The 18,600-nt window shown below is 44.1% G+C and overlaps 1 protein-coding gene and 1 long non-coding RNA gene across 6 annotated transcripts in view; one reads left to right on the top strand and one right to left on the bottom strand.

Annotated features, from left to right (window-relative positions):
• Positions 1-18,600, top strand: part of LOC139702956 (caspase recruitment domain-containing protein 11) — a 72,634-nt gene that overhangs the window by 6,059 nt on the left and 47,975 nt on the right. For 4 of the 5 annotated variants that reach the window (XM_071605738.1, XM_071605739.1, XM_071605736.1 and 1 more), the window contains exons 3-5: positions 5,316-5,396; positions 5,483-5,610; positions 7,901-7,998. The gene's annotated coding sequence lies outside the window, so the exon portion shown is untranslated. Of the gene's footprint in view, positions 1-5,315; positions 5,397-5,482; positions 5,611-7,900; positions 7,999-13,135; positions 13,277-18,600 lie in introns of those variants that run through there. The other variant, XM_071605737.1, reaches the window with a different exon arrangement.
• Positions 7,994-10,039, bottom strand: LOC139702957 (uncharacterized). Its single transcript, XR_011705526.1, has 2 exons — positions 9,685-10,039; positions 7,994-8,944 (listed from the first exon to the last, which is right to left on the bottom strand). It is a non-coding gene; the product is annotated as an uncharacterized lncRNA (long non-coding RNA).

Below are 18,600 nucleotides of genomic sequence, written 5' to 3'. Positions count from 1 at the left end.
GGATAAAATTTCTCCTTTTGTGGATAAAAGTGAACTCAGGCAAATGATTGAAAGCCATCATCAAATAAAAAACTCAGTTTGGAACATTCATGAGAATGCTGTTTTCCAGCAGCATGTTGTGGGCATTAAAAACAACTCTAATTTTTTCATCATATACTGTTTATTTCCCTCATAAGGCAAAGTTATAAGCAATTTTTTAAAAAAGCAAATTGAGAGTTAAAATAAGGTGCATTAACATTTGACTGTTTCTTCATGCCCTGTTCCCTCAGTCTCTTGCATTTGGTGATGACTTTTAATATACAAGGCCCATTTAACTTTTTTGACCCCAGAATAGCCTTCCTTACCTCAGTTAGTATTCCTTATTAATTAAGTAATCACTAATTTATTCATTCATAAATGTAAGTACTCTCCTAAATACTGGGCTTCTGAAAATAATGAAATATTCCTTCTTAAACTCACTTTAAGACTCCCTTAGTGGGAAAGACTCAAATAAGCTCTATAGAGGAGACGTGTAAATGAAATGGTGTGTTTGTTTATTTACTGGGGATTGACCCTAGTGGTGCTTTACCATTGAGCTATATCCCAGTCCTTTTTAGTTTTTATTTTGAGATGGAGTCTTATTAAGTTGCTAAGGCTGGCCTCGGACTTGAGATCCTCTTGCTGCAATCTCCCTAGTTGCTAGCGTTACAGGCATTACCACCACATCCAGTTTAGTATGTTTATTTTAAGTGTGTTTTTGATAAAGTGCATGTCCCTAGGACATTTTTACCACAAGCACTGTTCTGGTTTAGAAAAGAGATTCTATGAGTTCACTTCGTTATAGTCATAGGTATGTATGGTCTTATTACATGTACTTTGTATTTATAAGACTCTTTCCTTACCTGAATTTTCCTGAATTGATGACTTCTCCACATTGCCCCCTCTTCTCCTTAAGAGTGATTTGAAGGCATTGTGCTGGTGATATGCCTATTGTTATCCAATCCACATGACTGTATTGGTAAATATCAGGTGGATAATTAAACATGGACCCATCGCCAGAGTAAATGAAACCAGTCTTATTTTTCTAAAAAATAAGTAAGTTATCATTGCTAGGTCCACTTAGTGAGGCAAAGTGATGCAGTGTACAAACTATGGGCCCTGTGGGTCCTCACCATGGTAGCCCCAAGTCAAGTCTTCAGATGCCTGCATGGAGTATGGGCAGAGCTTCTGGAAGCCATGCTTTACTTTCTATCACCTGCTGGGCAGGCATGTTATAGGTCATTCTGGCTGAGGGAGGTCCATTTCTGTCTCCATGTGTCCCATCTGCAGTTGGGCTTTCTCTGCCCTGACCACCTTTAGCCCTTCCAGACCCCTGAGCCTGGTCCCTGGACACCTAGCAAATAGAACTGAAAGACAACACAGTATCTCCTACCAGCAGGACCCTTCCTGTCCTTGTGGATGGTTTCACATGGAGAAGCCAAAACATTCAGAAATATCAGAAATTTATCAGTGTCCCACATGGCCCCTGAACATGATGGAGTCTTTCTTTTCCCATTTAGATGAAATCAACTGGAACTATTGTTTTTACCTGTTTCATAATCCTTTCTTGGCAAGTGTATAAAACTTAATAGCCACCTAAAAGTGGTAAGATAGGCAGTAGACATCATTGCTAGGTCCACATCATGTCCACAAAGCTGCATCAAGTATATTCTATGGAGTTCCTGTTTCCTGCTGATGTTTCAGTATGTGATCGGGACCATGTTATATTATCTTATCGCAGAGGTGATGATTCTAAAGGAAACCGTTTTAGTGCTGGTGTGTTTTTGTGAGTGGGACAGTTTTTTCAAAGGATGCACATTTAAATTTCTTGGTAGGCTGTTTGTCCATTCTCAGAAATGTGCTTCTCCTCTCCTAGAATGTGTAAATAGAAAGAAAGGAAATTCTCGGTTCCCAGCTGGGAATTAGAGAAACCAAGTCATGCTATTACTGATACTTCTGTAGCAGGCTGTGGACTTTCCTATAGTGAAAGAGAAAACTAGAACATAAGCCAGAGTATTTGGTGATTGTGGCAAATACTGGCTTGCTTATTGCTTTGGTGATTGTGGCAAATACTGCAGAGTGGTTCAGAAGGTTAGAGAAGGTACAGGCTTGATCAGGAATAGCAATTGAATTTCAGGTGTGGTGAGTATGTATTTCAGGTATGGGACATATGTATCTGTGTGGAGTTTAGAATAGAGGCCTGAACTGGTCATGTAAGTTTGAGAAGTGTCATTGTATAGATGGCAATTAAATTAGCCAAGAAGCTAGGCAGACTCACCATCAAAGCAGCAAGCACAGATAAAAAGAGTAAAAGACCAAAGACTGAGCCCTGGGGCCCTCCAACTTTATGATTACTTGAAGGAGAGAGGAACCAGCAGAAGAGATTGAAAAGGAAAATGGCCAGAAAGGTTAAGGGAGAACTAACGTTTTGTTCTGGAGGCAAAATGAAGAGTATTCAATTCACTCACCCGCCCGTGGACACTTGAGGTGTGTCCACCTTTGGCTGTTGTGACTAGTATGGCTGTGAACATGGGTATGCAAACATCTGTTCAAGTTCCTCCTTTCATTTCAATCTTGGGGTTGGTACCTCGGAGCACAGTTGCTGGGTTGTGTGGTGATCCTGTGTTTGAAGGTGAGGAAGCACAAGTGAGCTCCACAGTGGCTGCAGCATTTTACATTTTCTCTGCGTCCTTGTCAGCACTTATTATTTGCAGGCTTTGATGATAGCTGTCCTGGGGGGTGTGAAGCGGCATCTCACTGTAGTTTTGGTTGGCATTTCCCTGATGACTCATGATGTTTGCAGAGCAGTTTGTTAACATTTAGGGAAAGTTGGGATGACTTACTTCCAAAGGTCAGAGGAAGGCAAGGACTTGACTTGCTTTTATATCCTTGGTATGAACAGGTGCTACTTCTGTAGTCATCACTTTAAAATCGACGAGTATGAGTGTGAGTGTGGGCTGTGCACTGAACCCGGGCCTCAAGCGGGCTGGGCAAGCACTCTGCCCCGGGCCTCAAGCGGGCTGGGCAAGCACTCTGCCCCGGAGCGACACTCCCAGTGGGAATTTTTTCTTTAACCTTTAGCTGTCCTTTTGTACATCAATTCACAAAAGACTGCAGTTTAACTGTTATTGTGTGTGTAAAGAACTTTGAACACCTCAGGGAGCCCAGGAGGCCTTCAGAACTCATGGGCTCTTTTCAGAGAAAGGCTTTCTGTGACCCCAAGCAGAGGCCTCTGCCTCACACCAGTTGCCATCTCCAGTATAGTTCGTATTCCGGCTGGGGCACCGCTGCCCCAGGCCTACTCTCTGCTCTTGGCCCTGCCGCTGTCCTCAGTGGTCAGAGCCCAGCCCCGTGCCTCTGGGAGCCATCTCGGCATTCCCTTGTTACCACGTGCCAGGGATGCTCACCCGCAGCCACCGTGGGCCAGGGTCTCTTTGGCTCTGTGTGCAGAACTAGCCAAGGGTAGGAACCTGATAAACAGTGCCTAGAGGGAACCATGTGGCAGTCTGGAGTTGGGGTCAGGAAACCCTGTCTGAAAGGGCACAGAGTGTCAGAGCTTCCAATTGATCTATCCTGTGTGGTGTTCTGCTTGCAGAATTAGCACATTACGCAATCGTATTTGCAGCTGTTGTAGAGATGATCACAATCAGTCTCCCATCTTATAACAGATCCCCTTCCCTCCTCCTCATAGACTGTGAGCCACACAAGGACAGGGCAAGGCCCTCTTGTCTGGGGCCTGGCAGAGAAACTGTCCACAAGTGGACTGGCCAGCGGGGTTGTCTCCTCTGTTGGGACTGCATAATTCAAGGAGCCTCTGATGTAAAATAGCTAAATAGCTGTATTTGTTAGAAAGTTTTAAAATTTATTCTTTGAAGTTAAGCCCAAACCTGAACTTCCTAGAACTCACTTTTGACGAACTTTTTTTTTTTTTGGCCTTTGTGGAGCCAGGGAATACTCAGTGTCATTGGTTAAGGACTGTATTGTAGCTAGACATGACACACCTGTGATCCCAGTGACTCAGAAGGCTGAGACCCAGTCTCAGCCTGCCTCAGCAGCTTAGCAAGACCCTATCTCAAAATAAAAAATAAAAAGGACTGGGGATGTGGCTCAGTGGTTAAGCATCCCTGGGTTCAATCCCCAGTACCAAAAATAAAACTAAAAAATAACTGTATTGTAAGCTTTAACATTGTTCAGAAGTGGTCAGTCATTTATGATCAAAATCTGACCGACCACAGGAACTTGGCTGAAGTAAACTGCAGCAGATCCGCACAGCAAAGCACCAGGCAGCCACAGTGGAAGCTGCAGAAGTATATGTGCAGGCGTGGGAGGGTGCTCCTGGGTGCTGGTTTCTGTTCTCGTGACTAGAAGGCTCAGGGGTCACTCCAGTTGGACTGGGCTAACTGGGCTGCGCAAAATAACCACACAAGAGACACAAATACCTTTTTCTTTGGGGTCGCTGTGATGGCTCCTCTGATCTTAAAGGTCCGCAGAAAGAGAGAGAGAGCAAGAGCACTCGCTGAGGAGAAGCTATTCAAATGAGGCAAGGGGTCAGGTTTCAGGGGGCTGAGTCTATCTTCATGATGTCCACTGTCAGCAGGTTGACTGACATCTGGGTAGGCCATACCCAAAGGTACAATAAGAGAAGGGGACACACACACAAGGCACTTCCATGGAAGATTCTATCCTAAACAGGGCAAGGGGTCGGGGCTGGGGATGTGGCTCAAGCAGTAGTGCGCTCGCCTGGCATGCGTGCAGCCCGGGTTCGATCCTCAATACCACATACAAACAAAGATGTTGTGTCCGCCGAAAACTAAAAAATAAATATTAAAAAAATTCTCTCTCTCTCTCTCTAAAAAAAAAAAAAAAAACACAGGGCAAGGGGTTGTATTACAAAGGAACAGGTGAGCGTAGCTTCACTCATGGGGCTGTAGCAAGACACACCCAGGCACAAGACACCGACCCTCAGACCCAAGAAGGGTGGGGAAAGCTCTGCCACATTTCTGTGACTGAGCACCTCAGCACCCAGCCGGGGAGTGTGACTCAGTCACGTGTAAGGTTGGCCTCCCACACCTGGGGCGTCCTGATTATTTTTTTAATTCATTTTATAATAAACTATGTGTGTAGTGAGTACCTGTTTCATGCCAGGGTCTGGCCCAGGTGCCAGGAAGGCAGCAGAGAACAGTAGGGCCCCTGACCACTGGGTCGGGTCCCTTTGGGGAGGTCATTAGGGAGTCAGCAGTGAGTGCACACTGTGGGGTCCTGTGTGTGAGCCGTGCTGACCTGCTTGTCTGTTTCAGGGCATTGCTCAGGCTGCCAGATACATTTACCGACGACTCATCAATGATGGGATTCTGAGCCAAGCATTCAGCATCGCTCCCGTGAGATCCTGTTTCGTTCTTTCCTTCCCCTGTCATTAGCCGTGTGTTGTTGTTCGCAGTTACTCACTCTGCTCTTCGTCCTCCAGGAATACCGGCTGGTTGTGGTGGGGCACAGCCTGGGCGCAGGAGCAGCTGCCCTGTTGGCCATCATGCTCCGGAGCTCCTACCCCCAAGTCCGGGCCTATGCCTTCTCCCCGCCCCGAGGGCTGTTAAGGTAATGCCATGCTGTCCAGCGCTTAACAGGGGCTGCCCACAAGCTGTCTGGTCCACTTATCTTTTTGGGGAACCAGGGATTGAACCCAGAGGTGCTTAACCACTGAGTCACATCCCCAGCCCTTTTTTGAGACAGGGTCTTACTACGTTGCTTAGGGCCTCACTAAATTGCTGAGGCTAACTTTGAACTTGATCCTCCCGCTTTAGCCTCCTGAGCTGAAATGATGTAAATCCAAGATTCATTTTATAATAGACTATTTTTTAGAGCAGATTTGGGTTCACAGCTGAATTGAGCAAAGGTACAGAAAGTCCCTGTCTCCCCCACACTTGCAAGCCTCCCCCATTGTCAGCACCCCCAGCTGTCACCTGTCACCTCTGATAAACCTACATTGTCACATCTCTGTCACCTAGTATCCGTAGTTTGTGTTAGGGAGTCTCTAGGACGTGTACATTCTATGGATCTGGATAAATAATGACATTCTTATGAATTTGCAAAGTATTTTTCTTTGCTGATTCATTATTCTGATTGGACTGTCCTCTGTAACCTTTCACCCTGATTATTTTTTTTAATTGTACCACAGTTAAAAAAAAAAAAAAAGACAAATTAAGAATAAAAAATAAGAGAATAAAAAAGGGCCTTGTGCCTAATTATAGAAAATTGGGAAAATATAGAAAAGTGAAGAGATAAAAGATCCTTTATTTTCCCCCCCTCCCAGTGCTAGGGATGGAACCCAGGGCCTAGATGTAGTAGGCAAGTGCTCTACCACTGAGCTACACTCCAGCCCCTACAATTTTTTAAATAAAATTAAAAACTCAGAGTAGGGAGCATAGCTGGTGCAGTGGTATGTGCCTGTTGTCCCAGCTACCACGAGGCTGAGGCAAGTGGGGGGTTACTTGAGCCTAGGAGTTTAAGGTGGGCCTGAAACCTCATCCCAAAAATTCATGTAGAGAGAGTTCATTGTGTGAGCTTCTATTTAATTAGCTTCAGTACAATAATCTATCAACATATGGCTCATCTTTTTATGTACCTTCACCCTACTTCCCACGTCCCCCACAGCTGAGTTAACTTGGAAGCAAATCTGAGAGAGCATATCATTTTATCTGTAAATAACCCTAATATAAGTAAAAGATAAAGGGGTTAGGGGCTGAGAAAAGGGGGATCACAAACTGAAACTGATTTCCATGTAACTGTAAAACTCTAAAAAAAAAAAAAAGAAAAGAAAGAAGAAAAGATAAAGGGCTTGGTAATTTTGTTTTGTTTTGTTTTGTTTTGGGGGGTGAACTGGGGATTGAACCAGGGGCACTCTACTACTGAGCTACATCCCCAGCCCTTTTTATTTTTTGAGATGGGGTCTCACCAAGTTGACCAGGCTGGTCTCAGACTTGTGATCCTACAGCTGCAGTCTCTTGAGTAACTGGAATTGCAGGCACATGCTCCACTGCACCCAGCCACCCAGCTTTAATTCTTTTTAATAATTTCTTAATATCTAGTAATAGAATCACATTTCCCCAGCTGTCTCCTAAATGTTTTACAATTGGTTTGTCTGTATTAGGATCCAAAACAAGTTTCTTACATTGTATATGGTGCATTTGCCTTGCAACTGTCGTTTTTTGGAGGGAGATGGGTTCCAAGGACTGAACTCAAGGGCACTTGACAACTGATCCACATCCCCAGTCCTATTTTGTATTTTATTTAGAGACAAGGTCTCAGTGAGTTGCTTAGCACCTCACTTTTGCTGAGGCTGGCTTTGAACTCGCAATCCACCTGCCTCAGCCTCCCGAGCCACTGGGATTATAGACGTGCTCCACTGTGCCCGGCTGTACCTGTGTCTTTTAACGTACAGATTTTTCCCCTCTCTTCTGTATTTGTTGAAGAAACCACGTCATGTGTGCTGAAGAACTTGTCCCCTTCTGGATATATATCCATAGTGCCATTGAACATTATCTATCTCACCTAGGTTGTTTGTAGTTCTTTGAAAATGGTACTGAAGGATTTGATCAGATTCAGGGTGCACTTCCTGTCCGTATGACATCGTGGGGATGTGCTTCCTGTTGCATTGCCTCAGCAGCTGTGCTGTGTCTGCTTGCCTCCCATGACATTAGCCCTAATGATTGTTACTGAGATTTGGTTTTTATTGGAGGTTGTAAAATGGTGATAGCCTGCTTCTGTTATTCCTTCTCTGTTAATTAGTTGAAAATTTAAAAACCTATCTGCAAATATCGCTTACTCTACAACCTTCTCTGTTGTTCTGCTACATGAAAAATAATTGAGGTGGTTTTCTCCCCCACAGGTTACAAATTTGGTCAATTAAAAACAACACTTTAAACAGCAGTATCATTTGACAGCAAACAACCAATCTGGAATGACATGATCATATGTATCATTAAGGTAAGGAGATTTTCAACTTTATTCAGTTTTTCACAAATGCACTGTGCTGTGCTCTTCACAAGCACATAACACATGTGCTCTCGAATGATACATATTTTAAAATGACAGAAAACATATCAAGGCAAGTTAAATACTGGCAGCTCAGTAGTCACAATAATGGTGATTGAACATCAAATAAAAACTATATTTATAAGACTATGGGATAATACTACTGAGGTATAAAAGTAATAGATAAAAAGATTAAAATCTTGAGAGAAATAATTATGTACACAAACGTGTTATAACATTAATCACAAAACCAATAAAAAACAACAATTTTCTGAACAACATCTATCTCAAAACTATTTAAAATAAACATAGTTCAAAATAAACAACATTTATCATATGTACTAAAACTGTGAAAATCCTGTAAATAAATCATCTCCATGCTTGGTATCCTTAAAGGATAAGTGACCCAAGATGAATTAAGGAGAGGTAAAAAGAAATTTTCAGGAGGAGAGAGATATTCATGGCTAAAGGATATTCACTTTAGACCAAGATCAACCATTCATCGGAGCTGACATGTGGGCCCAATTGCTGTGGGTTAAGGATTTCTAGCACATTCTGAATGATAAACGGTTCTCTCTCAGGTCTGGCTGAGTAGCCTCAGAGCACCCAGCACACCTCTAGGGAGTCATCTGTGTGGTTGGAGTTTGAGACCATGAAGCTGACTTGGAGATTCAGGCTATTTCACCATCTTCAGAGGGTGGCTGTGGGTGGAGGTGGACAGGACTGGATCAAGAAGTTAGATCCTCGAGCATCCTGAATAGACAATCACTGACTCTGTCATCAAGCCAGGGATACAGAGTTTTGTCCCTCCCCTCAGGTCTCCATAGTTCCAGGACTTCTAGGCAATGAGGGTGCGATCTCGGCCCCACACCCAGAGCTCCGGATCATAAGCTTGAATCTGGAAAGGAAAAGAGCCCCCACCAAAGCTGATGACTTTACCGGATATTGAGGGGTTTGAAGTTATGGTTAATTTATTTTCCCATTCCTTAAAATTACTTCACCTTGATTTGGACTTTCTAGTCACTGTGATTCAACAGTGTACAAATATCTAAACTACAATGTTGAGAGGCTTGATTCTATTAACTAAGTTCTGTCAGCTACAAAGGAGGTGACATAGCAAGGTGTAATTATTAGATTTATTTAGCCTGGTGACAAATGAAGTAGCTATATACGGATATCACAACATTATTTCAGCTATTACTCACATGGACGACACTTATCAGGATCATGTTATATAAAATGTGGGACACATTTTTTCAGATTTCTTTTCAATAAAAATCGAGCATATTTTCCTATATCAGATAAATAAATTAAGCATTTGTAAAGATGCTTTGACAGATAGAATCCTTTTGGTGTCCCTTCCCATCAAATTTGAAAAGTTGATTTTATCAAGAGACAAGCTTTATCATTGTCCCTGATTTGAGTAGAATAGTGGTTGAACATTAGTAATATTTCTGCTTGGATCCATCAAGAATACTTAGTAACATGGTTAAATGCAAAACTGAGGACTGCCCAGGAAGTCCTTCCCTCCCTCCTGAGCTTTCTCCTCCCCAGAGCCCACCTGCAGCCACCCACCTTCCTGTGTCGCTCCAGTCAGCCCATCCCTCTCCCCCCACAAGCACACACAGCACCACCCACCTCCTCACACTCCTCCTTGGAAACCCGAGTGTTCCAGTCCATGGAGCAGATGAACTGATATCGCAGTTTGTGGAACAGGGGACGCTGGGCGTAGCTCTTCCCATAGAGGAAACGAAAGATTTCTTGTTTAGGAGCCTGGTTGTCCTCCTCCATGTCATTGGCCAGGTAGCTGGGGAAAGAAACCAGGTTGCTCTTTAGAGGCACAACCAAGAAGGACCTCCCCTTGGAGTCAGCTTCCCAAAACGGACTCCCAGAGGACCATCTTCAGACAGGACTGCACCAGCCCTATTAAGTGTTATAGAGGACCATGCCTTGGTCCAGAGGACTCTGCCAGACACACACCTTCTGAAGAACTCCAGCTCTTTTCTAGAAAGCATTGAGCAACACAGTTGTGGGGCAGTCCTAAGGGGTGGTTGGACCCATCTTGGAAGAATTTTTAGGGTGTGTGTAGAAAGCCACAAATGTGAGAAGACTCCTGTATGAAGAACCAGAGGGGACCACCCTACACTGGACCTGTGCCAGGCTGGGAATTGGGCATCTGTCTTGGAAATCCAGAGGCAGAAAACAGAGCAATGTTGGTATAGATACAGGAAGGAAGAGCAGTCAGATGTGGCTGCACCTCCAGTCTCTCTGCCAGGGACAGGAGGTGCCCATGCTCTCCTCCACTCCTCTCAGGTGGGCTTTAGGTTTCCTTGACTCTTTAACAACTGGCCTTTAGGGAGCTTGTGTGTTGCTTTGACTCGGGAAGTGTGGAAAAGAAAAACAAACTATACTACAGTGCTGTGATCTCGTGAACACGGAGCAAACAGGACAAAGAGGCTAAAAGTAAAAGAAAGGTTAGTGCCCCTCTGCTCCCCTCCTACCCTCCCAGGTAGTGAGTCCTGATTGATGAAGGAGACCCAATACTCACAGGGCCAGAAAGAAGTGGATTCGTTGGTACTGCCAGGAGAAGAGGCCAGCCCGGCTAAAATAAGCTATGACCATAGACAGGAGGTACTGATGGAGAGAGAAGAAAAACACAGAGAGAGGTCACATCCTGGAAGAGGAGGAAAGAGGGGACAGGAATGGGAGTCTGGGGTGAAGAGTGCCCCTGAGAGAAGTTCACCACGTAAGGAGACCTGCTGGTTTGGGGAAGGACCTGAGACAGTCAGAGCAGTTGGGGGAAGAAGAGACTTAGTGTGTTCTGTAGGATCAGCTCTGAGGGGACCTTTTGAGGAAAGGCATGTAGGTCAGCTGGGTGAGGAGGGTCTTGGGTAAGCTGGAGAACAGGGGGTCCCAAGAAGTGCAAAGAGGAGAGGAGCCCCAGCAATAGGGATATAGCTCACTCTGTAGAGTGGTTGCTAGCCTCGCATGCACAAGGCCCTGGGTTCAATCCCTAGCATCACAGAAAAAAGGCTGTTGAGCACTGGGGTTTTGGCTCAGTGGTAGAGAGCTTGCCTAGCACATGTGAGGCATCGGATTCGATCCTCAGCACCACATAAAGATAAAAAATAAAGGTATTCTGTATATCTACAACTAAAACATATTTAAAAAAATAAAAGAGGAGAGGCGCCCAAAATCTCAGGTAACAATAGCCGAGAGAGGAGGATAGGAATGCAACACCCCAAGCAGAAGCAAGGTCCACCTGTCCTCACTGCATGGAACTGCTAGGCCCTGAAGAGAGATGTTGACAAGTCACAAAGGGTCAGGACTTGGCACATCTTGTTGGTTCTACATGGAGACAGAAGGACCGTGGGCTAGAAATCCCTCCTCATCCAGGCTGTGCTGGAGCAGGATCACTGCCCAGTAGAGAACAACCTCACCTTGTCAGACACTCTCAGATTCTTGTCCCAGGCCAGGAATCTTTTGACAACAGGATCTTCTGTGAACAGAACACTGGTGTTAGTTGGGAACCAGAAGGGGCTTCATGGGTGATAGACAACAGAGAGAAGAATAGGACCTCCACTGAAGAAGGTGTGGGATTGGAGTGCAATAGAGCCCAAAAGAGCCCGATATCCCAGTTGGATAGGAAAAGGACAGGAACATTCCTGGGAAAGCTGCTTTGCCCTGAAACCCCCCAGGGAAACAACTGAGTGAGGGTTGGGGTAAGAGATAGACGTCTGTATGACTAAGAACTTGGAGTAAACCGCGAGGGCCCATCATCCCCCAAGAATGCACCACCTCAGAATTAGAGTTTCTATGTTATTTTCTAGTTTGATAGGCACCGCTCAGGGAGGAGGAAATCTATTAGAACCACAGTGTCTGCAATCAGTGAGGTTAATTGGAATCAAGCTCTGTGATCCCAAGCAGGGTCATTTTTCAGGTGTAATGTAATCATCCATCATCTAAGAGTTTCACAGGGTACATGGGTCCTGAGTCCTCCAGGAATGGGGATCTCAGGGATAGCAGGGCTCTTTGGAAAAGTGCAGTGGCTGTAAGTTCCTTGTTTGTGTAAAGAGCAGGATTGGAGGGCGCTACCTGGGTGTCTCCCTACCTAGAAGCCTCTTGAAAACCTCATGGTGTTCTGGTTGCACCGAGTTCACGCGCCGTTTTTTGAGTTTCATTTTGAGGCCACACAGTGACTCCACATCCCAGGGGTGATATAGCTCACTTTCCAGATCCTCCAGCTCATCCTCAGATTCAGTGGAGGACTCTCTCTTTCTCTTTAGGCCAGTGGTCTCAGGCAGGAGGCCAGATTCTACCCAAGGTACTGAATCAAAAATCCCCGGGGGATCATCATCCGAGTCTCCCTCAGATTCTGAGGTCCACTCTCTCTTCCTCGAGGACCGACATGGGAGGCAGGGTTTTACCCACAGACCTGAGTAAAGGAAGCAGAGTCAGGCTCCTGTATTTGGAACTCATCCTTTCATCCTCTGATACCAGTTCACCTCCGACACCCCAGACCTTCAACTGTTGCCTTCTTAGCTTGGCTGGTAGCTGTCTTCTCCTTACCATTGTCCCATCTCCCTGTTCCTCAAAACTCTTTCTCATTATGGACACTTTCTCTCATGGGTGGAGTGACCCTTTTTACATCCCCTGTACCCATTTCCTGAACTTAGATCTCATCTTCTAGCCCAATTCCTTTCTCTGCAGATTTTCCATCCATGTGGACTTCCTTGTCCCGTGGCCTATTCTGAACTTCAAAAGTGGGCTTCCCACCTTTCTGGCTGCTCTATCCCTTCCTCCTTACCAGTCATCATGTCAAATCAGTTCTCACTCTAGCTCCCTCACCTGATGGACCTGCCACCTCATCATCTACCACCACCTCCAGGTGGGATTCTGAGGTGCTTGGCAGGGAAGGCGATTGCTCAGACTGGGAGATTTGTTGATCCTCCATAAGTTCTCCAATACTCTGTCTTCCTTCTACAAAACCTAGGTTCTTATTAAGATAAATCTTTCTTCCAGAATTTGGTTGAATAGGAGTCTGTTCGCTCTTCTCCAAACGGGAGAAACCAGGTGAAGAACAGTACTGAGAACAAACTGTTGCCCACTGCACTGCCAGTGGTCAACAGAGTCTGTCCCTTCCAATCAGGAAGGTTGGAAGCCTCTGATGTCATCACTCATTCCAACCTGGCAACCAGTTTGAAGGAAAACACCTGCAACTGTCAGACTGGTATGTGCACCTGTCCTAGAGTTCTAGAGGAGATAGTCTCTGCTGTGACTGATCCAAACTCTGTCCACTTTGTCTCTGACCCCTTTTTCACTCTGTCTAGACACGAATTCTTCTCTCCATTCTCAACACATGTTAGATACCCAACCTCTGGGCATTTCCATTGCAGAGTTCAGTGCAGTGGGAGATTAAGGAGTATGGCAAGGAAGAAGGAGGAGGGCAGAAATGACATGACCTCCCAAGAAGGAGCTCAGTATGTACAAAAGAACCCACATACACTGAATTATCACTTGAAAACCCTAAAAGGAAACACTCAGTTTAGCAAATCTAATCTGCTAAGTGCCACTGGTCTTCACTGTTTTCAGAAATCTGTTAAGGGGACACACACTCTGCACTTAGGCATGTTTGACACAAGGATTCCTTTTGAGGTCATAAAATCATAGGAAATTGTACCCATGCTCATGGTTTTCCCAGAGTGTCTACACTTTCTGGGAGTCTATGGATCACCTCAGGTTAGCCTCTCAGTTCCAATCAATCTCTCTCAGTTACATAGCATATTTGGGAGCACAGACATTGCTCTTGACCTGCATATTTCATTATCACCCATGCACCCTATGGAAAGTCTCACATGTAGAAAGAAGAAACAAATGGGAGATTTTCCCATTGAAGACAGAGAATAATATTTGCTGAGAAGATGGGAAGTGCATGGGATGTGACCCAGCACCCAGTGGAACTGGGAAGCTGCTTCCAAACGTCCTAACTCAGCCTTTTGCTTTCCAGCTGGGCATTCAATCCATGTTTTATCTTTCTGTCCACAAAATGTGTTTAAATGTGTAGAAAACTTGCCATGTTACCCATTGTGGTGTGTAGAGGGTGAGTGGTGTCAATTACATGCATGTCTCACTTAATAATGGAGATATATTCCTAAAAATGTGTTATAGGGTGATTCATCATTGTATAAACATCCTAGAGTGCTCTTACACCAACTGAGATGGCTACAATTTCACTGTGCTGTCATACTGTGGGACAAATTCATGTATGTGGTTCCATCGTTGGCCATAACGTCATCGTGTAGGGCATGAGTTTAAATTTCTGTTGTGCAACCACCTGCATCACTCATCTGGAGAGCTTTTCCATCACCATAAACAGACACTCTTTACCAATGAAGCATTAATTCCTACTTCTCCTTCTACAGCTCCTACTGACCACCATTCTACTTTCTGTCTCTATGAAATTGAAAACCCTCGGTACCTCATCTGTGTTGAAGACTGTGAACTCATACAGTATGTGTCCCACTGTGTCTGGGTCATTTCACTTTGTGTACTGTCCTCAAGATCCTACATTGCTGGAGAAGGGGTCAGAATTTCCCTCTTTCTTAAGGCTGAATAGCAGAAGAGAAGATAACATCTTTTGTCCCTCTGTTTATCCCTCAGTGGGCATTGGGTTGATTCCATATTTAAGCTGCAAGACTTTCTTTTGCCACTGTTGGACCTTATCAACAAGATCATGTTTGTTATTCATGCTGTGCTTGAAGTTTTATTTTGCATTTTAATGTCTTACATGATTCTGATGACCCCATTCCAAGCAGGAGTAAATGCAGGTTGATTTGTGTTGTCAGCTGAGAGTGAGTGTCCACCTAGTTTTGCAGCCCTGGATGTTCAGAGTTGAATGAGCACCCAGCAGCCTTCCAAGTGACCATGAGTTCCTTGGCAGCTCTCTCTCAGGTCCTGGCTGTCAGGAAGCAGGTCATGTTGCTGTGGAAAACCAATTGCATAGATGCTCCGCTTATTCGATTTCCCCATGATGTCTTTAAGCATCAGAGCTGCTTGGGTTCTCTCATAGCAAATCAGAAGTTCACACTCTCCCTTGTAGTGGACAGCCTTCAAGTACACCCACATGCCACATGATAATGTTTTGGTCAGTGATGGTCCACCTATATGATATTGATCTCACACGATAGTATCGCCTGTTGATATAGGAGCCAACTTAGCCTCTGTAAGTATACTCTGTGACGCCCCCCAAAGTCAGATTTCCTATGGGCACATTTTTCAGTCCTTATCCTGAGCGTTAAATGATGCATGACTGTGTGAGAAGATTCTGTTCAAATTAAAAGTCCCCATAATTTTGGCCCAAATTCAACTCATAATTTGCATTTCCTATCTCTGCTGGCCACCTGGTCTAGACATGCTGCATGCAGTTAGGCAGATTTCATCCTCTTTTTTTTTTTTACATTTTTTATACTAATTAGTTACACGTGATAGTAGAATACATTTTACATAAATGGAGTATAAGTTCTCTTTCTTCTGGTTGTACATGAGGTAGAGTTACACTGGTCATATAATCATATCTGCATATAGGGTAATAATGTCCCATTCATTCTACTGTCAATCCTACCCTCATGACCCTTCCCCTTCCTTCACTCCTCTCTGTCTAGTCCAAAATACCTCTATTCTCCACACACCCCCTTATTGGGAATTAGCATCTGCATATCAGAGAAAATATTTGACCTTTGGTTCTTTGGGATTGGCTTATTTCACTTAGCATAATATTCTTCAGCTCCATCCATTTACCAGCAAATGCCATAATTTCATTCTTTTTAAGGCTGAGTGATATTCCATGTATATATACCGTGGTTTCTTTATCCATTCATCTGTTGAAGAGCAACTATGTTGGTTCCATAGTTTAGCTATTGTGAGTTGAGCTGCTATAAACATTAATGTGTCTGCGTCACTGTAGTATGCTGATTTTCCTTTGGCTATAAACCTAGGAGTGGGATGACTGGGTCAAATGGTGGTTCCATTCCAAGTTTTCCGAGGTATCTCCTGACTGCTTTCTAGAGTGGTTCCACCAATTTTCAGTCCCACCAGCAATGTATGAGTTTCCCCATATCCTTGCCAACCTTTATTGTTGCTTGTGTTCTTTGATAGCAGGCACAGTCCATATTAATATATGTGATTACCTTGTTTTAAAATGGAATAATACGTGCAGATTTTGTTTGAAATGTACCTTCACCTCTACAACTTTTTTCCTTCTATGGATATAGTCTGATGCAACAATAATGATAGTTATACTGGGGAGATAACAGAGTGAATCATTGTGCTTTGCAAATACCACTTTTAGCATAAGGTGACATGTAGGATCACTACAGTACAGTTTGTTGGGCAGTCCTCACAGATTCTAATTAAATGGGTGTCGTATTTCTCAGTACTGAAACACTCAGGGTCACTCCTGAGTTTACTGGGCTGCAGGAAATAACCACACAAGCGACAGAGATACCGGGCATTGAGTCTAGCTTGTGGTGTCTGCTGTCAGCAGATTGACTGATATCTACGAAGGCCACACCCAGAGGCAGAGCAAGAGAACGGGACACACAGAGGGCATTTTCGTTGACCATTCTATTCCAAACAGGGCAAAGGTGTAGTATAACAAAGGAATAGCTGAGTATAGCTCCTGAAGACATTCCTTCTACTTCTTGGGCTGGGGCAATGCCCAAGTCACCAAGTGATTGTTCAGAGCCTCTTGGTTCAGGATGGAAGGCATGGGTCATTCAGAGTAGCTCCCCACAAATGGGAATGACAGTGTTTTCACTAGAGTCTTTAAAATTTCAAAATATCTGTTTGGAGAAAGTAGCAAGGATCCTAAAGAATTAGAAATCGGGCAGTGGAAAACAATGCCCTTCTGGACATTCTTGAGCCAGAGGTGGCAAATTTCTCAAGAAGTGGAAAGGCTCCACATTTATGTGTTGTTCCAGAGGGTGGAACCAGTGGGGAGCAGCATTGGTGCATGAAGTCCACTCACAAAGGGTGTGGGCAAGGAATGGTTCTGAAAAAGTAGATTCTGAAGGGGAAAGAAATTTGAAAACAAGGACTTTCATGAGCTGCCTTCCAAGCACTTCCTAGTGTTCAGAGTCAGGTTTTTCAGAGATTGGTTCCCAGGGTTGTTTTTTTTTTTTTTTTTTTTTTTGCAGACTTGATACCACAAAACTGATGAAAATTACACTAGTACTCTGCCACTGAGCTAAATTCCCCTTCCCCTAGTTCCACTTCTTTTTTAAAATATTTATTTATTTATTTATTTGATTTTATTTTTTTATGTGGTGCTGAGGATCGAACCCAGGGCCTTGCACATGCTAGGCGAGCGCTCTACCACTGAGCCACAACCCACGCCCTAGTTTTACTTCTTAAAGGTTCTGGACCTGACTCTCTTATTTATTTATTTATTTAAGTTGTTGATAGACCTTTATTTTATTTATTTATGTGGAGTGCTGAGAATCGAACCCAGTGCCTCACACATGCCAGACAAGTGCGCTACTGCTGAGCCCCAGCCCCAGCCCCCTGGACCTGAATCTTTAATAGGACAGTCTTGCCAAGTGATGTGCTATGTTTTGCTAAAATAGGGATGTAGGGATGGACCAGAGTCATTATTGTCAGGTTGGTGGCAGTGAAGCAGCCTGCCCTTGGGAAAAAAACATCAATCAGGTGCCGACAGAATCGCCTGTCAGTCAGCAGAATCCCCTGGCCAATCCTGGGGTTCAACCAGCTTCCTGCAACCAACTCCAGAGGGACAAGGGACTCTAAAAACACCTTTTCCTGTCCCAAGCCCTTCCCTTCCTGCCTAAGCCCCATAAAATCCCAGTCCGGTGGAGCTCCCATGCGGTTTCTCCTCACACCCTTCTCCTGTCCACTCTGTGGGTCTGATGAATTGCCGCCCAGGAGTGAATCTCAAATAAAGCCTTGTTCAGCAGCCTTTTTAAATCTGCCTCCTTTGGTCGCTGCCCACCTTGTCTTATTCTTACAATTATGACTTTGTGTTTTTTGTTGCTGACTTTCATTGTTCTGCAGTGAGTTACAAAGTCATAGTTATAGGCCACAGGACTTCTCCTTTTGAGTTTTATCAGTGCTCACCATGAGCATGTTTGCATCTCTGTTCAAGTGCCTTCCCTCTTTGTTCAGATTTAATGTGTATTATCTTGTTAATCCACAGATGTACAAATTCTCTTGTTAGTAATTTAGCAAACATGTAGTTATTGGTTTACTGGTTGCATATTTCTGAGTCATAGTGGTTTGCATTATACTTGCTTGTTTATGGTTTTAAACGCATTTAAATGGAATATAGCAAGCGTAGACTAAGAACAATGATATAAATATAGCAAGTGAAAAAAAAAGAAAGCCATAATATTTAGTTGACATAGTAGATATTTTATTGATGAAAATTATATTCCACTGTCAGCCTTACTTGTTTTGGAAAATATTGCCTCCCTTTATTTCTTTGAATCATGTTTAACAAAGCCATGCCTTGGATTCTGTTTCTGACCCTCCCTGTTTGTG

Source organism: Marmota flaviventris, chromosome 19, assembly GCF_047511675.1.
Source record: "Marmota flaviventris isolate mMarFla1 chromosome 19, mMarFla1.hap1, whole genome shotgun sequence".
Lineage (NCBI taxonomy): Eukaryota > Metazoa > Chordata > Mammalia > Rodentia > Sciuridae > Marmota > Marmota flaviventris.
This window is presented reverse-complemented; position numbering and strand designations above follow the sequence as displayed.